Here is a 25,496-nt window from a genome sequence, read left to right as displayed (position 1 = left end):
GTTGTTTTCTTTGTAGGTCTCATTCTGTTTTCGGTAAACAGTAGAATGATGTGCTTTACCAAAAAACTCTATCCTGTTGTCATCTGTCCATAAAACCCTTTCCCAGAAGGATTTTGGCTTACTCACTTACAATTTGGCAAACTTCGGTCTAGCTTTTTTATGTCTTTGTGTCAGCAGGGGGGGTCCTCCTGGATCTCCCACCATAGCGTTTCATTTCATTCAAATGTCGGTGGATAGTTCGTGCTGACACTGATGCACCCTCAGGTTGCAGGACAGCTTGAATTTGGGGCTACTTTTCCTCAGACTATCCTGCGTTGCAACCTTTCAACAATTTTTCTCTGCCGTACACGTCCAGGGAGATTAGCTGCAGTGCTATAGGTTGTAAACTTCTTGATTATGTTGTGCACCGTGGACAAAGTAACATCAAGATCTCTGAAGATGGACTTGTAACCTTGAAATTGTTGATATTTTTCAACAATTTTCGTCCTCAAGTCCTCAGACAGTTCTCGTCTCCTCTTTCTGTTCTCCATGGTTAGTATGGCACACACAGATATACAATGTAAAGATTGAGTCAACGTCATCTCTTTTTTTTTTTCATCTGGTTTCAGGTGTGATTTTCATATTGCCCACGCCTTTAACTTGCCACAGGTGACTTTGTCCAGTCCCTGATATCATCCTCTCCCACCGCCCAAGTCATTATAAGTCCCTGATGATGTCCTCTCCCCAATTCAAACGTTATGTCTTATGGGATTATCTCTGCATTGCTGGACAAGTCTGGAATACAGAAGTGATTTTTTTTTTCCAGAACGTGGAAACCAATGGACAGTATGAATAGTTGGAAGTAGTGATAGTGTGTAACCCGAAAAGAGGAGCAGATGGCCGATAATTCAGGAGAAAGTCCTTGTGTCAGAATGTGTGCACAGGTGGTGATACTGTGTAACTGGAAAGAAAAGCAGATAGCTGTAGGAGAAAGTGTGTGTGTGACACTACGTAACCAGAAAGGAGGAGCAGACGGCCGACAGCTGCAGCAGAAAATCATTGTGTCAGTGATCATGTACAGAATCCTGGATAGCTCAGTCGGTAGAGCATCAGACTTTTAATCTGAGGGTCCAGGGTTCAAGTCCCTGTTTGGGCGGAAGCTTTTAACAAAGAGTAAAACAATAAATGTTATTTCATGAGGATATAAATGAGACCTAGAGAAGGACAAATGATTTTGGACAGTCTTGGGTGGTGACCATGTTCTCCTTAGCTGCTCTCTTGTCGCCAACAACAGGCGATCACTGATAATGTAATGTACTAGAACATAAGTGAGGGCTCGTTACATATTCCACGTAGTAGGAACTTGTAGACAGTCAGTATAGAGGGACTATATGAAGGTATTCAGACCCTATTTGGTGTTATTATATGGTCTTGGTATGGAAGTAATCAGTCACTATTTGACAATATAACGTGGTCACCGGATGGCAGTTTTAGGTGAGTATTGGTTTAATCATGTGTTCCAGGTATAACCGTAATCAAAATTAAAAGCAAAACCACAGTAAGAGGAATTAGAATCAATTCATTTTGGGGGAAATTTACAATTATGTGTTTATAGTATGGTGGTTTTCAGTCACTATTTTTAGTTCTTATCACTATAAGTCCCTGCCTATCCCTGAAATCATTATAAGCCTCTGATAGCAGCCTCTCCCACCCACAATTCATTACAGCTCCCTGTATAGTGTCCTCTTCCACCCCTATTTCATAATATATCCCTGATAGTGTCCACTCCCAGACCCCAATCCGTTATGAGTCCGTTTGGGTATCCTCCCCAACGTCAATTCATTATAAGTCCCTGTATAGCATCTTCTCTAACCAACTAATTCATTAAAAGTCCATGATGACGTCCTCCTCCTTTTTCTCCCAATTCAATATAAGTCCCTGATAGTGACGCGCCCCCTGGGCCGTGTGGGGAACCCAGAACTGGGCCTTTTAGTGGATGCTGGGGGTTGTAGTTGACGCGCCCCCTGGGCCAGTGTTGTTGGGGATACCCGGAGCCGGATCAGATGGGGGTTGTAGTCTCCGAGTGGCTGTGACCCGGTCCGTGCCCAGGGTGTCAAGCTCAGTGTGTGGCAGTCCTTATGATGTTACTAGATGTTCTTTTGTGTCGACTACGCCACCAGTTGATTTGCGGTCAATACGGCCGCCGCTGCAGCAGGGTCCACTGAGGCTGATCATGTGAGTGCAGCTTAGGTAGTATAACCCCCAACGGGAGGGGTATAGCCTCAGGGGGTCAGCCGTGGAGGATGGTGGTTGTGAAGATGCAGCAAGGAGACTCAGAGGCATAAAATGCAGTTCCAGGGTTTTACTTACTGGTGTTGCTCGGGTCACTGTGTACAGCAGTGACCACCCAAGCCGTGCTGCGTCCACCAGGTCCTGGACTCGGTCAACTCCCAGGCAACTCCGGAGTGTGGTCCTGAGCTCCTTTCTGTCTCTCCCTTCTTCTGGTCGTTCCCACCAGGGATCCACCTAAGTCCGGCTCCCTCGGGCCTCTTGTTGGTCAAGCCTCCTCTGGGCTCCCTGACCCTATTCTTGGTCTGCCTTCCAGGTGGATTTAGTGGGTGATCGTGGCAGATCCTGCCCACGACCTCCGGTTCCTGGCTAAGGTGTGCTGTAGCCTCTGCCAGCTTGGGATCCGGTACCCTGTTGCCGACCCTTCACCCTATTAGCTCTCTTATGGGCTCTTGGGGTCCCCTCTGCGCCTCTGGGTCTCTCTCTCTTCTCCTCTGCTCTGCTTCTCAGGTTACACTCTGACAGACTGACTGACTGACGTCTCACAGACTGACCCTGATCTAAGATGGTTCCCACCTTATATACTCCCTCTATGTGTGAGCTCAGGTGACCAGCACCCAATGAGCTCCTAGCTTTACCCAGGCTGCTCCCCCTATCTGCCCCTACACTACTGGGATGTTCCACCCCCCCTCCCACTCCAGCCAGGAACAGACACTGTCGTACCTGCACATTTCTCTAGTGGGAGTACCATCGGTCTGTTCCCCGGAAATGGGATGTGTGTAGTGCATGCAGCCTACTAGCTCAGTTCCACACTCCATCCTTACCCGGGAGTGGAATATCACACCTCTGGGTTGAGGTGCAATACCCCTGTAGCAGCCGAATCCTCAGGGTGCTACATTCCCCCCTGGTAAATCACAGCACGTCCTCGGGCTGTAAAATATAAACATCCAAAACATACATTTTTTTTTTTCATAAACATAAACATATAAAACATATAAAACATCATATACATCATCAGCAGCAATAAACTCTTCATATAAAAACTTTTCATAAATAACATTCTTGTTTCTGGTTCCTCCGGTCACGGTGCAACTTGTGACCGGGTAAAGTGCTACAGTCTCTTGAAGAAAACAGTTTCCTATAAAACCAGTAGGGGGCGCTTTAGGAAGCGCAACTATATACAAGGGGATATGGCCGCTCTCAGTCCTCGGCCAGGTATTAGGAATTAGGGACACACGGGCATCAGTTCAATTGGCTGGTCCCAACGGGGACTATATTTTAACTAGAACAGTTCTTATACCCTGACGGGTAACTATGTACAGTCTCTCTCTACCGTACTTCAACGACGGCGTCCTCCTGCTCTTTCTTGTTGGTTGGTTTCAGTTTCAGACCCGTCCGGGTCCTCTTGCTCCTCCTCACACCGCAGCTCCTCCTCCGTCAGGCGATGCACATGGAGGGCGTAGGGTCCTTTGGCACACTTGTGCCGGGTGAAGGTGACCTCGTCCCCTACATACAGGTCACGACCTCTGTGTCCCTCCGGCAGATGGCTTTCTACGTCTCTGCGGGTCACAAAGACGTCGCCGGGGGTATGATGGTCTCTAATGAAGCCACACCCATGCTGCATGTTGAATTTTATCACAGTCCCGGTGGAAGGGGGACCATGAGCTGCACGGGGATTCCTCCTGGTCCGGCTCTTCTGCTCCGCGCTCCTTATCTGCATCTGCTGTTCCCGGACCCGCCTCTCTCTCCGCTCCCTCTCGAAGACCTCGAGCTGCTGGCGGCAGCACTCTGCACGCTCCGCTGCGGCCGCCCGAGTCTCCTGAGTGAACCCCATGAGGTCTTCTCCAGTGGGGTCCCACTCGAACTGGATCTCCTCCAGTGGGGGCGAGGTCCTCTTTACGGGCTTCGGAGCCGGAATCAGGGGTTCGCACATGGGCCTTGCTCTCTGGAGTTCCAGCTGAATATACTCCTGGGGCCATACAAAGGGCTGCCCATCCGGGCACGTATGCTGGGCAAATAGATTTTCACCCAGGTGCGGCACTGTAGATGTTGAGGGCGCGTTGATGGTAGCGGCGCCCGGGTCGACCAGGCCTTGCGACCAGGCTTGGGGCACCCTAAAGGCAAAGGGCACCGTAAGAACGGCGGCGCCCTGGGTTTTCTCGGCCCTGCGACCAGGCCGGTGGCTCCGCGGAGGTAGGGGGCGCTGTTGGTATTGCGGCGCCCGGAGGTACTAGGCCTTGCGACCAGGCCGGTGGTATTTCCTGCTTTGCCACGCTCGAGGTCGAGGCGTGTGACGTCACAGGGGTTGCGGCCGCGGTTTCCGGTTGAGGCCTAGTCGGCGGCGGTGACGATGCAGCGACGGGCACGGCAGGGGGAATTTCGGGCTCTGCGACGGGGAGCTGGGGCAGGCACGCGGTTTCCCGGTTCGGGGTAGAGACGTCCCCTTTACCTGCCTCCGTCCGTTCAGCTCCCTTCTCGGCGCCGTCTCCTGCCTTCATTCCTCCTGCGCCATCCTCAGAGGCGGTCTGTCTCCTCGTCTCAGGCGGCGTGCTCCGCTGACGGGTTCCGGTCTGCTGGGCCATCTCTCGGCTCCACTCCGCCAACGTCTCCCGCTGCACCCGGGTCATCCTCCGTGCGAGGCCCTCCAGCGCAGTCTGTGCACATTCCCGGTCTCGGGGGAGCTGTGCCAGGACCTCCACTAGGCCTAGTGGGGTTGTGGCTTGTAGCAGGCTCCTGACCACTGGGTCGGTGCTGCCTGACTCTCTCTCCATCTCCGGGTAGGCTCTCTCTGGACTCCTCTCCAGACTTCTTGTCTCCGGGTGCGCTCTCTCCAGACTCCTCCAGGCTGCACCCATCTTCGTTCTCTTGTTCTGTCTACGCCCATCCCGAGGGCGGTCCTGGGGCAACTTTGTGATTGCCAGTTCCAGGGGCAGTTCTCTCACGCTGATGGACATATCAATCATCACAGTCTCTGCTGGTGGGGGCGGTTTCCACTTTTGGCGTCATTCTTCGACCTGGCCCACGATGGGAGGTGGCCTTTTGCCACCCTCTGGCACGCCCATAATGGCGTCCGCTCTTCCAAGGCGGGAAATCTTCGGAAATGGCGGGAATCGTCTCCCAGTGGCGGGAAACTCCATGGATGGCGGGAAAAAGCTGCAAATGGCGGACAACCGGCAGGAAACGACCTGTGATGGGGTCCGTTGGCGGGGACCCTCCGGAACCGGCAGGAGACTTGTTTTTGAGGTAACGGTGAACTTTTCTTCAGGCACGCAGTACCCGGTTGTTGCGGGCACGTTATCCTGCCGACTACGCCAAAGTTGACGCGCCCCCTGGGCCAGTGTTGTTGGGGATACCCGGAGCCGGATCAGATGGGGGTTGTAGTCTCCGAGTGGCTGTGACCCGGTCCGTGCCCAGGGTGTCAAGCTCAGTGTGTGGCAGTCCTTATGATGTTACTAGATGTTCTTTTGTGACGACTACGCCACCCGTTGATTTGCGGTCAATACGGCCGCCGCTGCAGCAGGGTCCACTGAGGCTGATCATGTGAGTGCAGCTTAGGTAGTATAACCCCCAACGGGAGGGGTATAGCCTCAGGGGGTCAGCCGTGGAGGATGGTGGTTGTGAAGATGCAGCAAGGAGACTCAGAGGCATAAAATGCAGTTCCAGGGTTTTACTTACTGGTGTTGCTCGGGTCACTGTGTACAGCAGTGACCACCCAAGCCGTGCTGCGTCCACCAGGTCCTGGACTCGGTCAACTCCCAGGCAACTCCGGAGTGTGGTCCTGAGCTCCTTTCTGTCTCTCCCTTCTTCTGGCCGTTCCCACCAGGGATCCACCTAAGTCCGGCTCCCTCGGGCCTCTTGTTGGTCAAGCCTCCTCTGGGCTCCCTGACCCTATTCTTGGTCTGCCTTCCAGGTGGATTTAGTGGGTGATCGTGGCAGATCCTGCCCACGACCTCCGGTTCCTGGCTAAGGTGTGCTGTAGCCTCTGCCAGCTTGGGATCCGGTACCCTGTTGCCGACCCTTCACCCTATTAGCTCTCTTATGGGCTCTTGGGGTCCCCTCTGCGCCTCTGGGTCTCTCTCTCTTCTCCTCTGCTCTGCTTCTCAGGTTACACTCTGACAGACTGACTGACTGACGTCTCACAGACTGACCCTGATCTAAGATGGTTCCCACCTTATATACTCCCTCTATGTGTGAGCTCAGGTGACCAGCACCCAATGAGCTCCTAGCTTTACCCAGGCTGCTCCCCCTATCTGCCCCTACACTACATGGGATGTTCCACCCCCCCTCCCACTCCAGCCAGGAACAGACACTGTCGTACCTGCACATTTCTCTAGTGGGAGTACCATCGGTCTGTTCCCCGGAAATGGGATGTGTGTAGTGCATGCAGCCTACTAGCTCAGTTCCACACTCCATCCTTACCCGGGAGTGGAATATCACACCTCTGGGTTGAGGTGCAATACCCCTGTAGCAGCCGAATCCTCAGGGTGCTACATAGTCACCGTGGCGGTGACCCAGTCCCGTGGCTCAGAGTGGTCAAACCAGTGGCAGTCTATTTATGTGGTTTTTATGATTATTAAATGTCCGACTATGCCACCTGTGGATTGCGGTTAGGAGGAACCGCCGCTGCTGGGCAGGCTGCTGAGGCTGATGAGGTGTGCAGCTAGATGGTGTGACTCCCCACAGGAAGAGTATTGCCTCAGGGCAGCGTGAGTGGATGATGAGAGTTGTGGTGCAAGGGCGCAGCAGAAACTACTCAGAGTCTTTGCAGTGCAGTCCAGGGTTTTTACTCATAGTTGTTAATCCAGATTATTACGGCCGGTCATAATCTCCCGCGTCGTACTGTGTTCGCCAAGTGAGGGGCTCGGCCGACTCCCAGATATCTTTGGAGTACTTATCAGGACCCCCTTCATGTGTCCTTTCTCTGGCTCTTCGTGCCTCACACCTTACACCGCTTCTGTCCAGCTGCCTCGGGTCTTGGCGGGCGACGTGTGTTCCGTTCCCTGGACCCTATGTGGTCCCTTCCTAGCGTGGACTGTGAGGGGCTGTGACACATGCAATGCCACAGCCTCCGGTGACTAGCTGAGCGTGGTTTCTGCCTCCACTAGTTAAGGGAACCGGTTCCCTGTCTTGGCCTGACCCCCCTACCTCCAGGTAGCGGCGGGCGTACGGCCGGCTTGCTGCATGGCCCGTACCTCTGGGATCCCTTCACTCCTTCTCCTGGAGCCTTTCCTGCTCCCTCTCCTCTCTGCTCTTTCTCTTCTCAGTCTTGGGCCTCTCAGGCTAGGCTCGCCTCCTGGAGCAGAGCTCCACAGAGCCCTGCTCTTTCACTTCTCCCCTCTGACTGAACACACTTCCTAAGATGGCTCCCCTCTTTATACTCCTACTCAGTGCACCCAAGATCTGCACTCTCCATCCACACACCACTGGGTTCCCCCTTTCCTAGGTGACCCCTCCCCACTCCTGCCAGGGATCAGGGACAATTGTGCTCTCCCGTGGGAGCATTGTCGCCCTGTTCCCCGGAAATGTGGTGTAATGCATGCAGGTGTCAGGGTCCTGAGCCATACTCCATCCTTACCTGAGAGTGAGATATCGCACATCTGGGTGAGATGCAATACCTCTGTAGCGACCGAACCCTCTGGGTGCTACACTAGCGTCCGTCCTCACTCTCCAGTTTATTATAAGTCTCTAATATCATCCTCCCCTACCCCCAAGTCATTACAAGTCCCTGATAGCGTCCGACCTCACTCTCCAGTTTATTATAAGTCCCTGATATCATCCTGTCCCATCCACAAGTCATTACAAGTCCCTGATGACGTCCTCTCCCCAATTCAATCGTTGCCTCTTATGGGATCATCTCTGCATTGCTGGACAGGTCTGGAATACAGAAGAGACGGTTCCCTTCCAGGACGTAGAAACCAATGGACAGAACGTATAGTGGTGAGTGGTGATAGTCTGTAACCAGAAAGGAGGAGCAGACGGCCGACAATACAGGAGAAAGTCATTGTGTCAGTGATCATGTACAGAAGCCCGGATAGCTCAGTCGGTAGAGCATCAGACTTTTAATCTGAGGGTCCAGGGTTCAAGTCCCTGTTCGGGGGGAAGCTTTTAATAAAGTTTAATTAAAGAATATTCAAACAATATTTCGTGGGACAGATACAGATTTGTGAACTCAGGCACAGTATGGAGGATAAGGTCACATGTACTGTTTGTTACATTGTCGCTTTAAGGAATGTATAAATAGCTGAAGAAGCCGACCCTAGAAATTGCTATTATGTGGTGATGGTATGGCGGTATTCAGTCACTATTTGGAGTTATTATGTGGTGATGGTATGGCGGTATTCAGTCACTATTTGGAGTTATTATGTGGTGATGGTATGGCGGTATTCAGTCACTATTTGGAGTTATTATGTGGTGATGGTATGGCGGTATTCAGTCACTATTTGGAGTTATTATGTGGTGATGGTATGGCGGTATTCAGTCACTATTTGGAGTTATTATGTGGTGATGGTATGGCGGTATTCAGTCACTATTTGGAGTTATTATGTGGTGATAGTATGGCGGTGTTCAGTCACTATTTGGTGTGATATAGTTATACTATGGCTGTGTGCCCACTATGCATTTTTTAAGCTTTTCCGCAAGCAGCAATTCCGCTGCAGAAATGCTTAAAAACCGCTTGGTAGAAGGTCTGCCATGTTCTCCAATGATAATCCGCATGTGCTGTGCACATGCTGCGGAAATTCAACTGCGGATTATCATTGCGGAAAAATATGCAGCACTACCAATTATTTTGCGGAATTGTGGCGTTTTCGCCGCCATTGACTTTCATTGGACCGCAAGACATCTGCATCACTGCATCTGTACATGCGGATTCCATGTGGTTCAATGTGCGGATGGTACCCGGGTTTGGAGAAGAGGAGACTCTCATCCAGACCCAGGTACCATAGTATCTGTAAAAAATATAATAAAATAAAAAATATACATTATACTTACCTTCTGATGACGGCCGGAGTCCTTGTCCTGGCATGCCGGCAGCTCACGGTAGACTAAAAGGACCTGCAGTGACGTCATGGCAGGACAAGGACTCCGGGGGTCATCAGAAGGTAAGTATATATTTATTTTTACCATTCTTTTACGGGCACACTATATAAATCTACGCCGGCTGCATGGATTTATATAGTGTGACCAAGTTGTCAAGCACTTTCCAAGTGATGCTAAAATCGCTTGGAAATCAGGAAAAAATAAAAAGATTCATCCAGTCTATTCAGCGCTCCCAAACGACAGGCACCAGGTAGAAGTATTATAGATCTTCAGAAATTTACTTAGGATAAAAATCATCATAAAACGATACATAGAACAACGCGTTTCGGCTATATATTTATACAAAATAGCCTTCCTCATGTGAGATATGGCAATATATATGTGTAGAACAGGCAAGAAAGCCTGTAAAAGAACTTCAACATGACGTTTCAAGGATGGAGCGAGACTGCCATCTACTGGCCAGATACAGTCAAGCGGAACCAAAATATGCAAGGGAAGTTGCAGGGAGAGCAGGTTCAGATGCTGGACCCGATCAGGTGACTTCCAGGAAGGAGTTCCGGGAGATAAGAGGCCAGCGCGCCAAACCAGAGGGTTCTTTGGCGCCAAGCAGCAGAAAGGAGCAGACGTGCTCCCTGCGTCCTGAGAAACCCCGCGTGACAGGCCAAATCCAGAGGCCTGAGAGGTGCTCCAGCCGGGCACCGGTAAAAGAGCTCTGGATCCCTCACAGTTGTGACCCGAGTGCTGCGCCTGCTGAGGAGACTAGGAACCTGATCGCGGTGCTGAGTGAGTTCGCGGAACCCGACGTCACCCGCCGACAGACGAGGCCTGGACCCCCCTATCCAAGGCTCGAGAGACTGCCTCCAATGGCCAAACAGAGAGGAGTTGAGAGACGGTTGCCCCAGGAAAGTCATGCCAGCGGAGACAGAGTAGCTGCATACGTGAGCAGGGCAGTCACTTCCACTGTTCACCCACGGTACTGGGGACAATTGGGTTTAGGTACTCAGGTTGGGAGAGGAACGGTTGGGGCTAAAGTAGCACAACATGATTTAATTGAATTTATCCGGAAGAGACTCACGGCCAAGCGGGAATAACCGGTGACCCCCGCTAGAGCCAAATGCACAGTTAAAGAACTTGCGTGGTGTCTCCCATGATTGAGGGCATCACCTTACTTTGAGAGACTGCGCCTTACTTTGAGAGACTGCGCCTTACTTTGAGAGACTGCGCCTTACTTTGAGAGACTGCGCCTTACTTTGAGAGACTGCGCCTTACTTTGAGAGACTGCGCCTTACTTTGAGAGACTGCGCCTTACTTTGAGAGGCTGCGCCTTACTTTGAGAGACTGCGCCTTACTTTGAGAAATTTCGTATTTTTCTGATATTTCAAACCACTGTTCATTACCCTTGTTGCTAATCCCTTGTTTCAGTATACCTGTTGTATAAAACTGTTTACAATCATCTCTGACTGTTCTCGCCTTGGGTCTCTGTGCGTTGCATTCCGGCACCTGCTTTACATATGTATAAATCTATAGCTGAAACGCGTTGTTCTATGTATCGTTTTGTGATGATTTTTATCCTAAGTAAATTTCTGAAGATCTATAAAACTTCTACCTGGTGCCTGTCGTTTCGGAGCGCTGAATAGACTGGATGAATCTTTTTATTTCTTCCTGATCTTCATTCCACGGTCTCCTGGCTGAGAGATCCGTTGTCTCCAGACTATAGCTGCACATCAAGGAGACAAGGCATCTCAGTCAGACCTAATAGGTCGATACGCTATACCACAAGCTACATCAAAGGTGAGCAAATCAGCTTCTAAAAAAGAATATATAAAAAAGAGAGTTGTACTAAATTATCTGCACTTAGACCTGCGCCCGTGTTTTTTGTCTTTCCCCCTCTCCTAGACCCTATAGCCTTGGGGTCATAAACCTCTGACCAAAATCACCTGGAAAGCGCATGACAACCCGCATGCGGAAATGCATGTGAAGAACGCTCCACATCCGCATGTCCCTGGCAGGAAAAACACATGTACAATCCACATGTACAATCCGCATGTACGATCCGCATGTACAGTCCGCATGTACAGTCCGCATGCACAATCCGCCTGCACAATCCACATGTACAATCCACATGTACAATCCGCCTGTACAATCCGCATGTACAATCCGCATGTACAATCCGCATGTACAATCCGCCTGTACAATCCGCATGTACAATCCGCCTGTACCATCCGCCTGTACAATCCGCCTGTACCATCCGCCTGTACAATCCGCCTTTACAATCAGCATGTACAATCCGCATGTACAATCCACATGCGTTTTTTCTGCCAGGGAGATGCAGAAACGCTCAGGAAAAATCCGGAGCATTCTGCATCATGGGCACATAGCCTTAGGTGGCATTCAGTCACTATCTGGTGTTATGTGGTGATGGTATGGCGGTATTCAGTCACTATTTGGTGTTATTATGTGTTGATGGTATGGCGGAATTCAGTCACTATTTAGTGTTATTATGTGGTGATGATATGGCAGTATTCAGTCACTATTTAGTGTTATTATGTGGTGATGGTATGGCGGTATTCAGTCACTATTTAGTGTTATTATGTGGTGATGGTATGGCGGTATTCAGTCACTTTGTGGTGTTATTATGTGGTGATGGTATGGCGGTATTCAGTCACTATTTAGTGTTATGTGGTGATGGTATGGCGGTATTCAGCCACTATCTGGTGTTATTATGTGGTGATGGTATGGCGGTATTCAGTCACTATCTGGTGTTACTATGTGGTGATGATATGGCGGTATTCAGTTATTGAAGAGCAGTCAGATGGAGGATGAACCCCCTCCCCTCCCCCAGCCTGGGGGGCTTTTCTTTCTTCCATTACAGATTTAGGGGAGGGGTGTTATTAGCATATCCACTCCCAGAATCCTTTGCTCCCACAGCCCCCTAATGACTTTGTCTCTCCTCAGTGTAGACAGAGCCCCAGATCCGGAGGCCGCAGCTCCTCACAGATGGCCTCCAGCTTTGCGCAGTGGCAGTATCATAGCCCATGAGGTTTATCTGAGGCGTGATTATTGCTAGTTGAAAACTTTTCCCAATACCCCGCCATGAGGGCTCGTAATACAGTCAGCATGGCAATTTTTGACAGTCTCCCAGGAGACTGAATAATGGTGTTAGTATTAAGCACTTCTTTTATTGGAGATAATTACGTGTATACAGTTGTATTGGAGCCGTATGTTACATGTGTCGGGCTGAGAATTATAAGTAACATTTCACTTCCCTGAGGACAAGAGAATCAGCAAAGAAACGTGCGGGATCAATTACAGGATTACTATCTAGTCAGCTGCTTCCCCGGAGATTTCTCCATATAGTCATGTTATATATTTTTGTGTTATCATGTAGTCATGGTATGGCTAGAGTGTCAGCACCCTTGAAATTGTTCCAGAAGCTGCAGTATTTCTCAGAACATTATAATTCCCCGTGTTTTGTTCTACACGTGTTTGTTTCCTTTGTGAGTGTTGGAACAACACAAAAAAAACAGAGAAGAAAAGGCAAATTGGACATAATTTTACACAAAACCCCAATAATGGGTCGGACAAAATTGTTGGCACCCTCAACTTAATATTTGGTTTCACCCTTTGGAATAAATATCAGCAATCAGTCGTGTCAGGAAAACTTGCCGGCCGGTGAGTGCAGCTCTCTGGCGCCCCCATGCCTCTCAGGTCAGTCAAGGTACTGCACCTAGAGTAAGTAGTGCCAGGAAGCTGCCACCAGCGGGGGAAGACACTGGGGTGTGTTGTCCCTTGCACGTCACAAATCCGTGATGCCACAATACAGGCACAACTCTCTGGCGCCCCCTCGCCTCTCAGGTCAGTCAAGGTACTGCACCTAGAGCGAGTGGTCGCCGGAGAGGCCGTCCTGTAGCCCACTGGGTATTTGAGGCCCTCTGCAGTGAGGGCGGTATATATATATTTCCCTGGCTGCGCCAGTAATATATATCCACACCTCCGACCGTCACTGCCAGCCTTCCTCAAATCCCCCAGATGGTATGCTGCCACCAGTTCTGGTTTGATACAGCCCGGTATTAATGGACTTGTATCGGTTCAGGAACCAACCCGGTAGCGTTTATGGCTTCGGGGAGGAGAACGATTACAGAACAAAAGAAACAGAACTATTAAATTTTATATTTAATCCAAAAGGGAGGCAGTGTTTAGGAAAAATATATACAAGGATGTTACAAAGGGGACAATAAAATACATAAACAGTTACATAAAATAAACAGGGTAAAGAGTGAAAATTACTTACACTACACGATCGCCGAGACGATTCAATATAGTGGGAGGGGGGGTTCTCCAGATTGCTGTTATTGAACAGGACCCTTTGCGTATAATTCGTATTCCCCCCAGCAATGAGTACTTCTGTCTTGCCCATAGATTACTTTATACCTAAGGAGAGATCTGGCCACACGCCCCTTGCGGTGACATCATGTGGGCCGGTCTTCAGCCTGTAGATTTTTATTAGAAATGCTGACTTTTGCGATAACTCATCACTCGTTAATCGCAGAAGCTCGCAAACTACGCCATATTTTCCCTCATGATTTTATCTTTCTTTTGATATTACACATCACATCGCTGCAGTCTGCTATTCCGGGGTTCTTGCACTACGGCCCCCCGATGTTGGTTACGGCCGTGGAAAAATACCTGCATATTCCAGGGCTGATTTGCTTACTCCACATATGGGTCCCGTTATTGTCGGACCTATAGAACTCATATTATTTCATATCTAATATCGGAGTCATCATGTCTGCAAATTCCCCTTTGAAGCTGGGGAACTGGTCTTCAACAGTTACATGTAAATTAGCGCAAGCCCGCATAGTAATTACCCCCTGCTCTCTCAGAGACAAGAGGCTTGGTTCCCTAACGAAGTTTTCACACTTCTTCCCTGGCCGTGTGTGAATAACTATTTATCAGCCCTGCGTTAATTCGGGCTTTGTGCTGGCAGAAGGAAAATGGGACAGCTCGGTGCTGACAAGTGGTGATAATTTGCATTAGACACTGTATGATTGTCATCTCTGGACAAACACTACAGCAGAGGGCATGGGAGAAGGGCTAATATTCTGTTAAGCTGTCACTGATATCAATATTTTATAATATTCCTGACAAGTCGGTTCCTATAACCATCAGCTTCTTACACCTCTCACCTGGAATCTTGGACTCTTCTTTTGCAAATTGCTCCAGGTCTCTCATATGTGAAGGCGTCTTCTCCCAACAGCAATTGTAAGATCATTCCACAGGTGAGCAATGGGATCTAGATCCGGACTCATTACTGACCACTTCAGAACTCTCCAACGCTTTGTTTCCATCCATTTCTGGGGGCTTCTTGAAGTATGTTTGGGATCATTGTCCTGCTGGAAGACCCATGACCTAGGATGCAATCCCGGCTTTCTGACACCGGGCAATACATTGTGACCCAAAATCCTCAGATTCCATAATACCTTGCACACAATAAATCACCCAGTTCCAGAGGCAGCAAAACAACCCCAAAACATCTTTGAACCTCCACCATATTTGACTCTAAGTACTGTGTTGATTTCTTTGTACGTCTCATTCTGTTTTTGGTAAACAGTAGAATTATGTGCTTTACCAAAAAGCTCTATCTTGGTATCATCCATAAAATGCTTTCCCAGAAGGATTTTGTCTTACTCGCGTACTATTTGGTCTAGCTTTTTTATGTCTCTAGGTCAGCAGGGGAGTCCTCCTGGATCTCCCACCATAGCGGTTCATTTCATTCAAATGTCGGTGGATAGCTCGCGCTGACACTGATACACCCTCAGCTTGCAGGACAGCTTGAATTTCTTTGGAACCTGACTGGGGCTCCTTTTGCCAGGACTATCCTGCGTTGCAACCTTTCAACAATTTTTCTCTGCCGTACACGTCCAGGGAGATTAGCTACAGTGCTATGGGTTGTAAACTTCTTGATTATGTTGTGCACCGTGGACAAAGGAACATCAAGATCTCTGAAGATGGACTTGTAACCGTGAAATTGTTGATATTTTTCAACAATTTTGATCCTCAAGTCCTCAGACAGTTCTCGTCTCCTTTTTTCTGTTCTCCATGCTTAGTATGGCACACACAGATACACAATGTAAAGATTGAGTCAACGTCGTCTCTTTTTTTTTTTAATCTGGTTTCAGCTGTGATTTTCATATTGTCCACGCCTTTAACTTGCCACAAGTGACTTTGTCCAGTCCCTGATATCATCCTCTCCCACCGCCCAAGTCATTATAAGTCCCTGATGATGTCCTCTCCCCAATTCAAATGTTATGTCTTATGAGATCATCTCTGCATTGCTGGACATGTCTGGAATACAGAAGTGAATTTTTTTTTCAGCACGTGGAAACCAATGGACAGTATGAATAGTTGGAAGTGGTGATAGTGTGTAACCCGAAAAGAGGAGCAGATGGCCGATAATTCAGAAGAAAGTCATTGTGTCAGAATGTGTGCACAGGTGGTGATACTGTGTAACTGGAAAGAAAAGCAGAAAGCAGATAGTTGTAGGAGAAAGTGTGTGTGTGATAATATGTAACCAGAAAGGAGGAGCAGACGGCCCACAGCTGCAGCAGAAAATCATTGTGTCAGTGATCATGTACAGAAGCCCGGATAGCTCAGTCGGTAGAGCATCAGACTTTTAATCTTAGGGTCCAGGGTTCAAGTCCCTGTTTGGGCAGAAGCCTTTAACAAAGAGGAAAACAATAAATGTCATTTCATAAGGATATAAGAGACCTAGAGAAGGACAAATGATGGAGACTATTCAGGAAAATATCAATGTTAGCAGAATTCTTTTGATTTTGGACAGTCTTAAGTGGTGACCATGTTCTCCTTAGCTGCTCTCTTGGCGCCAATAACAGGCAATCACTGGTAATGTAATGTACTAGAACATAAGTGAGGGCTCGTTACATATTCCACGTAGTAGAAACATGTGGACAGTCTGTATAGAGGGACTATATGGCGGTATCCAGTCCCTATTTGGTGTTATTATGTGGTCTTGGTATGGAAGTAATCAGTCACTATTTGACAATATATTGTCACGGGATGGCGGTTTTAGGTGAGTATTGGTTTAATTATGTGTTCCTGGTATAAACGTAATCAAAATTAAAAGCAAAGCCACAGTAAGAGGAATTAGAATCCCCCTCCACCAATTTAATTTTGGGGGGAATTTACAATTATGTGTTTATAGTATGGTGGTTTTCAGTCACTATTTTTAGTTCTTACCACTATAAGTCCCTGCCTATCCCCCAAATCATTATAAGCCGCTGATAGCAGCCTCTCCCACCCACAATTGATTACAGCTCCCTGTATAGTGTCCTCTTCCACCCCTAGTTCATAATATATCCCTGATAGTGTCCACTCCCAGACCCCAATCCGTTATAAGTCCCTTTGGGTATCCTCCCCAATGTCAATTCATTATAAGTCCCTAATAGTGTGCTCCCCTGTCCCACAATTCATTATAAGTCCCTGTATAGCATCTTCTCTAACCAACTAATTCATTAAAAGTCCATGATGACGTCCTCCTCCTTTTTATCCCAATTCAATATAAGTCCCTGATAGCGTCCGTCCTCACTCTCCAGTTTATTATAAGTCCCTGATATCATCCTGTCCCATCCACAAGTCATTACAAGTCCCTGATGACGTCCTCTCCCCAATTCAATCGTTGCCTCTTATGGGATCATCTCTGCATTGCTGGACAGGTCTGGAATACAGAAGAGACGGTTCCCTTCCAGGACGTAGAAAGCAATGGACAGAACCTATAGTGGTGAGTGGTGATAGTCTGTAACCAGAAAGGAGGAGCAGACGGCCGATAATACAGGAGAAAGTCATTGTGTCAGTGATCATGTACAGAACCCGGATAGCTCAGTCGGTAGAGCATCAGACTTTTAATCTGAGGGTCCAGGGTTCAAGTCCCTGTTCAGTCAGAAGCTTTTAACAAAGAGGTTATTTCATAAGGATATAAGAGACCTAGAGAAGGACTAATGATGGAGACAATTGGACAGTTTTGGGTGGTGACCATGTTCTCCTTAGCTGCTCTCTTGTCGCCAACAACAGGCAATCACTGGTAATGTAATGTACTAGAACATAAGTGAGGGCTCGTTACATATTCCACGTAGTAGGAACTTGTGGACAGTCTGTATAGAGGGACTATATGGCGGTATTCAGTCCCTATTTGGTGTTATTATATGGTCTTGGTATGGAAGTAATCAGTCACTATTTGACAATATAATGTGGTCACGGGATGGCGGTTTTAGGTGAGTATTGGTTTAATCATGTGTTCCTGGTATAACCGTAATCAAAATTAAAAGCAAAGCCACAGTAAGAGGAATTAGAATCAATTCATTTTGGGGGGAATTTACAATTATGTGTTTATAGTATGGTGGTTTTCAGTCACTATTTTTAGTTCTTATCACTATAAGTCCCTCCCCATCCCCCAAATCATTATAAGCCTCTGATAGCAGCCTTTCCCACCCACAATTGATTACAGCTCCCTGTATAGTGTCCTCTTCCACCCCTAGTTCATAATATATCCCTGATAGTGTCCACTCCCAGACCCCAATCCGTTATAAGTCCGTTTGGGTATCCTCCCCAATGTCAATTCATTATAAGTCCCTGTATAGCATCTTCTCTAACCAACTAATTCATTAAAAGTCCATGGTGACGTCCTCCTCCTTTTTCTCCCAATTCAATATAAGTCCCTGATAGTGACGCGCCCCCTGGGCCGTGTGGGGAACCCAGAACTGGGCCTTTTAGTGGATGCTGGGGGTTGTAGTCACCGTGGCGGTGACCCAGTCCCGTGGCTCAGGGTGGTCAAACCAGTGGCAGTGTATTAATGTGTTTTTTATGATTATTAAATGTCCGACTACGCCACCTGTGGATTGCGGTTAGGAGGAACCGCCGCTGCTGGGCAGGCCGCTGAGGCTGATGAGGTGTGCAGCTAGATGGTGTGACTCCCCACAGGAAGAGTATTGCCTCAGGGCAGCGTGAGTGGATGATGAGAGTTGTGGTGCAAGGGCGCAGCAGAAACTACTCAGAGTCTTTGCAGTGCAGTCCAGGGTCTTTACTCATAGTTGTTAATCCAGATTATTATGGCCGGTCATAATCTCCCGCGTCGTACTGTGTTCGCCAAGTGAGGGGCTCGGCCGACTCCCAGATATCTTTGGAGTACTTATCAGGACCCCCTTCATGTGTCCTTTCTCTGGCTCTTCGTGCTTCACACCTTACACCGCTTCTGTCCAGCTGCCTCGGGTCTTGGCGGGCGACGTGTGTTCCGTCCCCTGGACCCTATGTGGTCCCTTCCTAGCGTGGACTGTGAGGGGCTGTGACACATGCAATGCCACAGCCTCCGGTGACTAGCTGAGTGTGGTTTCTGCCTCCACTAGTTAAGGGAACCGGTTCCCTGTCTTGGCCTGACCCCCCTACCTCCAGGTAGCGGCGGGCGTACGGTCGGCTTGCTGCATGGCCCGTACCCCTGGGATCCCTCCTTCTCCTGGAGCCTTTCCTGCTCCCTCTCCTCTCTGCTCTTTCTCTTCTCAGTCTTGGGCCTCTCAGGCTAGGCTCGCCTCCTGGAGCAGAGCTCCACAGAGCCCTTCTCTGTCAGTGCTCCCCTCTGACTGAACACACTTCCTAAGATGGCTCCCCTCTTTATACTCCTACTCAGTGCACCCAGGATCTGCACTCTCCACCCACACACCACAGGGTTCCCCCTTTCCTAGGTGACCCCTTCCCACTCCTGCCAGGGATCAGGGACAATTGTGCTCTCCCGTCGGAGCATTGTCGCCCTGTCCCCCGGAAATTTGGTGTAATGCATGCAGGTGTCAGGGTCCTGAGCCATACTCCATCCTTACCTGAGAATGAGATATCGCACATCTGGGTGAGATGCAATACCTCTGTAGCGACCGAACCCTCTGGGTGCTACACTAGCGTCCGTCCTCACTCTCCAGTTTATTATAAGTCTCTAATATCATCCTCCCCTACCCCCAAGTCATTACAAGTCCCTGATAGCGTCCGACCTCACTCTCCAGTTTATTATAAGTCCCTGATATCATCCTGTCCCATCCACAAGTCATTACAAGTCCCTGATGACGTCCTCTCCCCAATTCAATCGTTAAGTCTTATGGGATCATCTCTGCATTGCTGGACAGGTCTGGAATACAGAAGAGACGGTTCCCTTCCAGGACGTAGAAACCAATGGACAGAACGTATAGTGGTGAGTGGTGATAGTCTGTAACAAGAAAGGAGGAGCAGACGGCCGATAATACAGGAGAAAGTCATTGTGTCAATGATCACGTACAGAAGCCCGGATAGCTCAGTCGGTAGAGCATCAGACTTTTAATTTGAGGGTCCAGGGTTCAAGTCCCTGTTCAGGCGGAAGCTTTTAATAAAGATGAAACCAATAAACGCTATTTCTAAAGGATATAATAGACCTAGGGAAGAACAAATGATGGCGACTGTTCAAGAAAATATCACGGTTACTGTAATATCTTTGATTCCAGTTAGTTTTGTTCTCCTTAGCTGCACTTTTGGCGCCAACAACAGGCGATCACTGGTAATGTAATATAGGAACTTGTGAACAGTCTGTATAGAGGGCACTATTTGGCGGTATTCAGTCACTATTTAGTATTATAATGTGGTGATGGTATGGCGGTATTTAATCACTATTTTCTGTTATTATGTGCTGATGGTTTGACGGTTATAAGTCACTATTTGTTATTATATGGTCACTAGTGTTGAGCGATACCTTCCGATATCAGGAAATATCGTATCGGATTGGATCGGGCCGATACCCAAAAAGTATCGGATATCGCCGATTCCGATACCGGAAACCAATGCAAGTCAATGGGACACAAATATCGGAATGAAAATAAACCCTTTCTTTCCTTGTAGGTTAATTCTACATGAAGTAAAACAACTAAGAATAATGTAGAATGACATGAAAAGCCGGCAATTCATCAGCGGCATACACCGGTACCCGACAATTTACAACAGAAAGAATAGAGCATCACACATAGATTAGATAGATAGAAACATGTCAGTCACATATATATGAAGTACAGTGACAGTGTTGATTACTGTACTTGTCATTTAGTGTTAAAATAAAGGATTTATTTAAAAAAAAATTGGCGTGGGGTTCCCCTTAATTTTAGGCTCTAGCGGAGGTTAAGCAGACAGCTGGGGCAAATGTTTGAAGCCTGGGAAGGGGGTAATACCCACGGAGCTTCCCAGGCTACTAATATCAGCCCCCAGCTGAATACCTAGCCTTTACTAGCTATTAAAATGGGGGAACCCCCCCAAAAAAATAACGTGGGGTCCCCCCTAATTTAATAGCTAGCACAGGCTAGGCAGACAGCTGGGGGCTGATATTAATAGCCCAGGAAGGGTGCCATGAATATTGGCCCCCTCCCAGGCTAGAAACACCAGCCGTCAGCCGCCCCAGAAATGGCGCATCCATAGGATGCGCCAATTCTGGCACTTAGCCTCGCTCTTCCACGCTGCCCTGGTGCGGTGGCAGGGGGTAATAGGGTTGGGGTTGATGTCAGCTTATAATGCCAGCTGACATCAAGCCCAGGTTAGTAATGGAGAGGCGTCTATAAGACACCCCCATTACTAACCCCATAGTCAAAGTTAAAAGAAAACACAAACACCCAGAGTAAAGTCCTTTAATTGAAATAAAGACACAATTCTTTATTGTTCTAAATTAAACCATACTTACCATCACGCCCATTCCAGCTGAAGCCAACGATCTCCTGCAATAAAAGAAAAATAATAAAGCAACCTCATCCTTACCTTTCGATGGTTCCCAGGACAGCTCCAGCTCTGCTACATCGAGATGACAGGATGGACCGCAGCAGAACGCTGCCATCCATCCTGTCATCCCGCAGACACAGAGAAGCACAGGCATGCTTGCGCTCCTCAGTGTCTCTCTGTGACGTCATCCAGATGAGCCGAGTTCATGTCCAATGAACTCAGCTCACCTCATGCACGTCACTGACAGCGTGGGAAAGTTCTCCTGCACTCAGCGCTTCAGCGTGAGAATTCTCCCACGCTGTCAGTGACATACATGAGGTGAGGTCATGTCCAATGAACTCAGCTCACCTCATGCACGTCACTGACAGTGTGGGAAAATTCTCACGCTGAAGTGCTGAGTGCAGGAGAATTTTCCCACGCTGTCAGTGACGTACATGAGGTGAGCTGAGTTCATTGGACATGACCTCGGCTCATCTTTATGCCGTCACAGCCAGACATTGAGGAGCACAAGCATGCCTGTGCTTCTCAGTGTCTGCGGGATGACAGGATGGATGGCAGCGTTCTGCTGCGGTCCAGCCTGTCATCTCGATGTAGCAGAGCTGGAGCCGTCGTGGGAGCCATGGAAAGGTAAGGATGAGGTTGCTTTATTATTTTACTTTTATTGCAGGAGATCGTTGGCTTCAGCTGGAATGGGCGTGATGGTAAGTATGGTTTAATTTAGAACAATAAAGAATTGTGTGTTTATTTCAATTAAAGGACTTTTTTCTGGGTGTTGTGTTTTTTTAAATACTTTACTAGAAATTCATGGTGGTCATGTCTAATATTGGCGTGACCCCATGAATTTTGGGCTTAGGGCCAGCTGATAATACCAAGCTGGCCTTAACCCCTTTATTACCCAGTGAGCCACCGCACCAGGGCCCTGGATGAGTTGGGTACAGCGCCAGAAGATGGCGCTTCAATGAACGCGCCATTTTCTGGGGCGGCTGCGGACTGCAATTTGCAGCGGGGGTGGCCAAGAAAGCTTGGGTCTCCCTGCGCTGCGGATTCCAGCCCCCAGCTGCATAGTTGTATCTGGCTGGACACAAAAATAGGGCGAAGCCCCAAGCATTTTTTTTTTTAATTATTTCATGAAATTCATGGAATAATTAAGAAAAAAAGGGCTTTCCTATATTGTTGTGTCCAACCAGGTACAAATAGGCAGCTGGTGGTTGGGGGCAGCCTGTTCCTGCCTGCTGTACCTGGCTGGACACAAATATAGGGCGAAGCCCCACGTCAATTTTTTTTAAAATAAATCCTTTATTTTAACACTAAATGACATTTGAGGAGTTAATAAAGATGCAGTCCCTAAATTATTATTTATTTTTTAATTAATTTTTCCCAAAACTTTTGACGTGGGCTTCGCCATATTTTTGTATGCCAGCCAGGTACAGCATCCAGCTTCTATGAACGCGCCATTTTCCGGGGTGGCTGCGGACTGCAATTTTCAGCGGGGGGGGGGGGGGAGAAAGCTTGGGCCTCCCTGCGCTGCAGATTCCATCCCCCAGCTGCCTAGTTGTACCTGGCTGGACACAAAAATAGGGAGAAGCTTCACGTATTTTTTTTTTTTAATTATTTCATGAAATTCATGAAATAATTAAGAAAAAAAGGGCTTCCCTATATTGTTGTGTCCAACCAGGTACAAATAGGCAGCTGGTGGTTGGGGGCAGCCCGTTCCTGCCTGCTGTACCTGGCTGGACACAAATATAGTGCGAAGCCCCACGTCAATTTTTTTTTAATTATTTCATGAAATTCATGGAATAATTAAGAAAAAAAGGGCTTCCCTATATTGTTGTGTCCGGCCAGGTACAAATAGGCAGCTGGTGGTTGGGGGCAGCCCGTTCCTGCCTGCTGTACCTGACTGGACACAAATATAGGGCGAAGCCCCACATAATTTTTTTTTAATTATTTCATGAATTTCCTGAAATAATTAAAAAAAAATTGACGTGGGGCTTCACACTATATTTGTGTCCAGCCAGGTACAGCAGGCAGGAACGGGCTGCCCCCAACCACCAGCTGCCTATTTGTACCTGGCCAGACACAACAATATAGGGAAGCCCTTTTTTTCTTAATTATTCCATGAATTTCATGAAATAATTAAAAAAAAAAAAACGTGGGGCTTCTCCCTATTTTTGTGTCCAGCCAGGTACAACTAGGCAGCTGGGGGCTGGAATCTGCAGCGCAGGGAGGCCCAAGCTTTCTGCCCCCCCGCTGAAAATTGCAGTCCGCGGCCGCCCCGGAAAATGGCGCGTTCATAGAAGCTGGATGCTGTACCTGGCTGGCATACAAAAATATGGCGAAGCCCACGTCAAAAGTTTTGGGAAAAATTTATTAAAAAATAAATAATAATTTAGGGACTGCATCTTTATTAAGTCCTCAAATGTCATTTAGTGTTAAAATAAAGGATTTATTTTAAAAAAAAATGGCGTGGGATCCCCCATAATTTTAGTCTCTAGCGGAGGTTAAGCAGACGGCTGGGGCAGATGTTTGAAGCCTGGGAAGGGGGTAAAACCCACGGAGCTTCCCAGGCTACTAATATCAGCCCCCAGCTGAATACCTAGCCTTTACTAGCTATTAAAATGGGGGACCCCCCCAAAAAAAATGACGTGGGGTCCCCCCTATTTTAATAGCTAGCAAAGGCTAGGCAGACAGCTGGGGGCTGATATTAATAGCTCAGGAAGGGTGCCATGAATATTGGCCCCCTCCCAGGCTAGAAACACCAGCCGTCAGCCGCCCCAGAAATGGCGCATCCATAGGATGCGCCAATTCTGGCACTTAGCCTCGCTCTTCCACGCTGCCCTGGTGCGGTGGCAGGGGGTAATAGTGGTGGGGTTCATGTCAGCGCCAGCTGCCATGAAGCCCAGGTTAGTAATGATGGGTGTCTATAAGACACCCCCATTACTAACCTACAAAGTGTTAAAAAGAAAAAACACACTACACCCAGAAAAAAATAATTTATTTGAAATAAAACACCATTTTATTTAATTCTTAGTTTACTAAAAAAAAATAGTTACCTGTCCACGTTCCTGCGCTGATCTCCCATGCACAGCTGTCACATCTGGAGATGGTGACAGCTGTGCATGGCTGCTGTAAGCTCACGCTGCCGGGAACACGTCCGCTCCCGGCAGCGGGAGCCACTGACTGAGGTTACCGGAGTGCATTCAGGCAGCGCAGCTCCGGAGACCTCCTTTACGGCAGTGCTGTACCGTGGGAATTTCTCACGATACAGCAGTGCCGTAAAGCAGCTAACCGGAGCAGCGCTGCCTTAACTCTGGTGAACCCTTACGGCCCCGTCATTCTAGCGGCGGCAGCGGTTCAGAGCGGTCACATTCTATGTGGCTGCTCTGAACTGGAGATCTTCGTGGGACACTCGTGGACTGCTACGGAGGGGTAAGGATAAGGTTGTGGTTTATTATTTTATATTTTATTACAGGAGATCGATGGCTTCGGGGAATTAGGTGTCTAGGTGAGTATAGGTGTAGTTTTTTATTTTTTACTTTATTTTAGGTGACGATCGGCGGGGACAGGTAATGTATAAACTAATTTCTTTTAGGTAACCACTGGCCACCAATGACATGTATCTAACATTTATTGGGGACACAGTAGGGCAATTTATATAGCAGGATCAGGCTGATGGGAACTACTGCTCCCATCGAGCTGATCCTGCTGGCACGAGTGGACGGGGGACAGACATAGGCCGATGGGAGTAGTAGTGTCACATCGGCCTATGTCTGCCTGCACGCACAGACACCCCGCACACACACCCCGCACACACACACCCCGCACACACACACCCCGCACACACACCCCGCACACACACACACCCCGCACACACACACCCCGCACACACACACCCCGCACACACTAATCATGACGGGTCTGGGAGGTGAGGCTGACCTGTGCGGCCGTGGGAAAGTTCATGTGAGTTCATGCAGTCAAGCATGAACTCACATGAACCCTCTGAGGGCACCGCGGCTACTTCAAATGAACAGCTGATCGGCATCACCTGATACCTCAGCTGTTCATTTGAAATAACCGGCGGGAAAGCGCAGCACAGAACGGGAAAGCCGGCGGTGAAGTCTTTTCACTGCCGGCTTCCCCGCCCGGTCCTTCGCTCCTTGGTGCTGCGCTCCCCGCCCGGTCCTAATTTACGATTGGGATTGGAGGTGGCGAGGGGAGCGGAGGATCGGGGTGGGAGGCTGCGGGGAAGCAGTATGGGGCTGTGTGATTGTTTAAAAGCCGGCGGCTTTTTACCGCCCGCCGGCTTTTAAACAATCAGGAGAATTCTCCCACGCTGGGATGGCATTCTGATGACAAGCTGGATCGCAGCTGAGCGCTGCCATCCAGCTTGTCATCCTTCACAGACACTGCAG

At 48.5% G+C, this 25,496-nt stretch overlaps 6 non-coding genes across 6 annotated transcripts; all 6 read left to right on the top strand.

Moving 5' to 3' along the window:
- Positions 1–1,062: 1,062 nt before the first annotated feature.
- TRNAK-UUU (transfer RNA lysine (anticodon UUU)) lies at positions 1,063–1,135 on the top strand. The gene has a single exon. It is a non-coding gene; the product is annotated as a tRNA-Lys (tRNA).
- Positions 1,136–8,293: 7,158 nt separating this feature from the next.
- Positions 8,294–8,366, top strand: TRNAK-UUU (transfer RNA lysine (anticodon UUU)). Its single transcript has one exon. It is a non-coding gene; the product is annotated as a tRNA-Lys (tRNA).
- Positions 8,367–12,312: 3,946 nt separating this feature from the next.
- LOC141168159 (U4 spliceosomal RNA) lies at positions 12,313–12,452 on the top strand. The gene has a single exon (XR_012251909.1). It is a non-coding gene; the product is annotated as a U4 spliceosomal RNA (small nuclear RNA).
- Positions 12,453–15,945: 3,493 nt separating this feature from the next.
- On the top strand, positions 15,946–16,018 carry TRNAK-UUU (transfer RNA lysine (anticodon UUU)). Its single transcript has one exon. It is a non-coding gene; the product is annotated as a tRNA-Lys (tRNA).
- A 1,172-nt stretch (positions 16,019–17,190) lies between these two features.
- Positions 17,191–17,264, top strand: TRNAK-UUU (transfer RNA lysine (anticodon UUU)). Its single transcript has one exon. It is a non-coding gene; the product is annotated as a tRNA-Lys (tRNA).
- A 2,373-nt stretch (positions 17,265–19,637) lies between these two features.
- Positions 19,638–19,710, top strand: TRNAK-UUU (transfer RNA lysine (anticodon UUU)). Its single transcript has one exon. It is a non-coding gene; the product is annotated as a tRNA-Lys (tRNA).
- The last annotated feature ends 5,786 nt before the right edge of the window (positions 19,711–25,496 follow it).

Source organism: Phyllobates terribilis, unplaced genomic scaffold (genome assembly GCF_046119375.1).
Source record: "Phyllobates terribilis strain yellow unplaced genomic scaffold, ASM4611937v1 Scaffold_11__3_contigs__length_659146591, whole genome shotgun sequence".
NCBI lineage: Eukaryota > Metazoa > Chordata > Amphibia > Anura > Dendrobatidae > Phyllobates > Phyllobates terribilis.
Note: the sequence above shows the minus strand (reverse complement) of the source record. Positions and strands in the feature narration are given on the sequence as shown.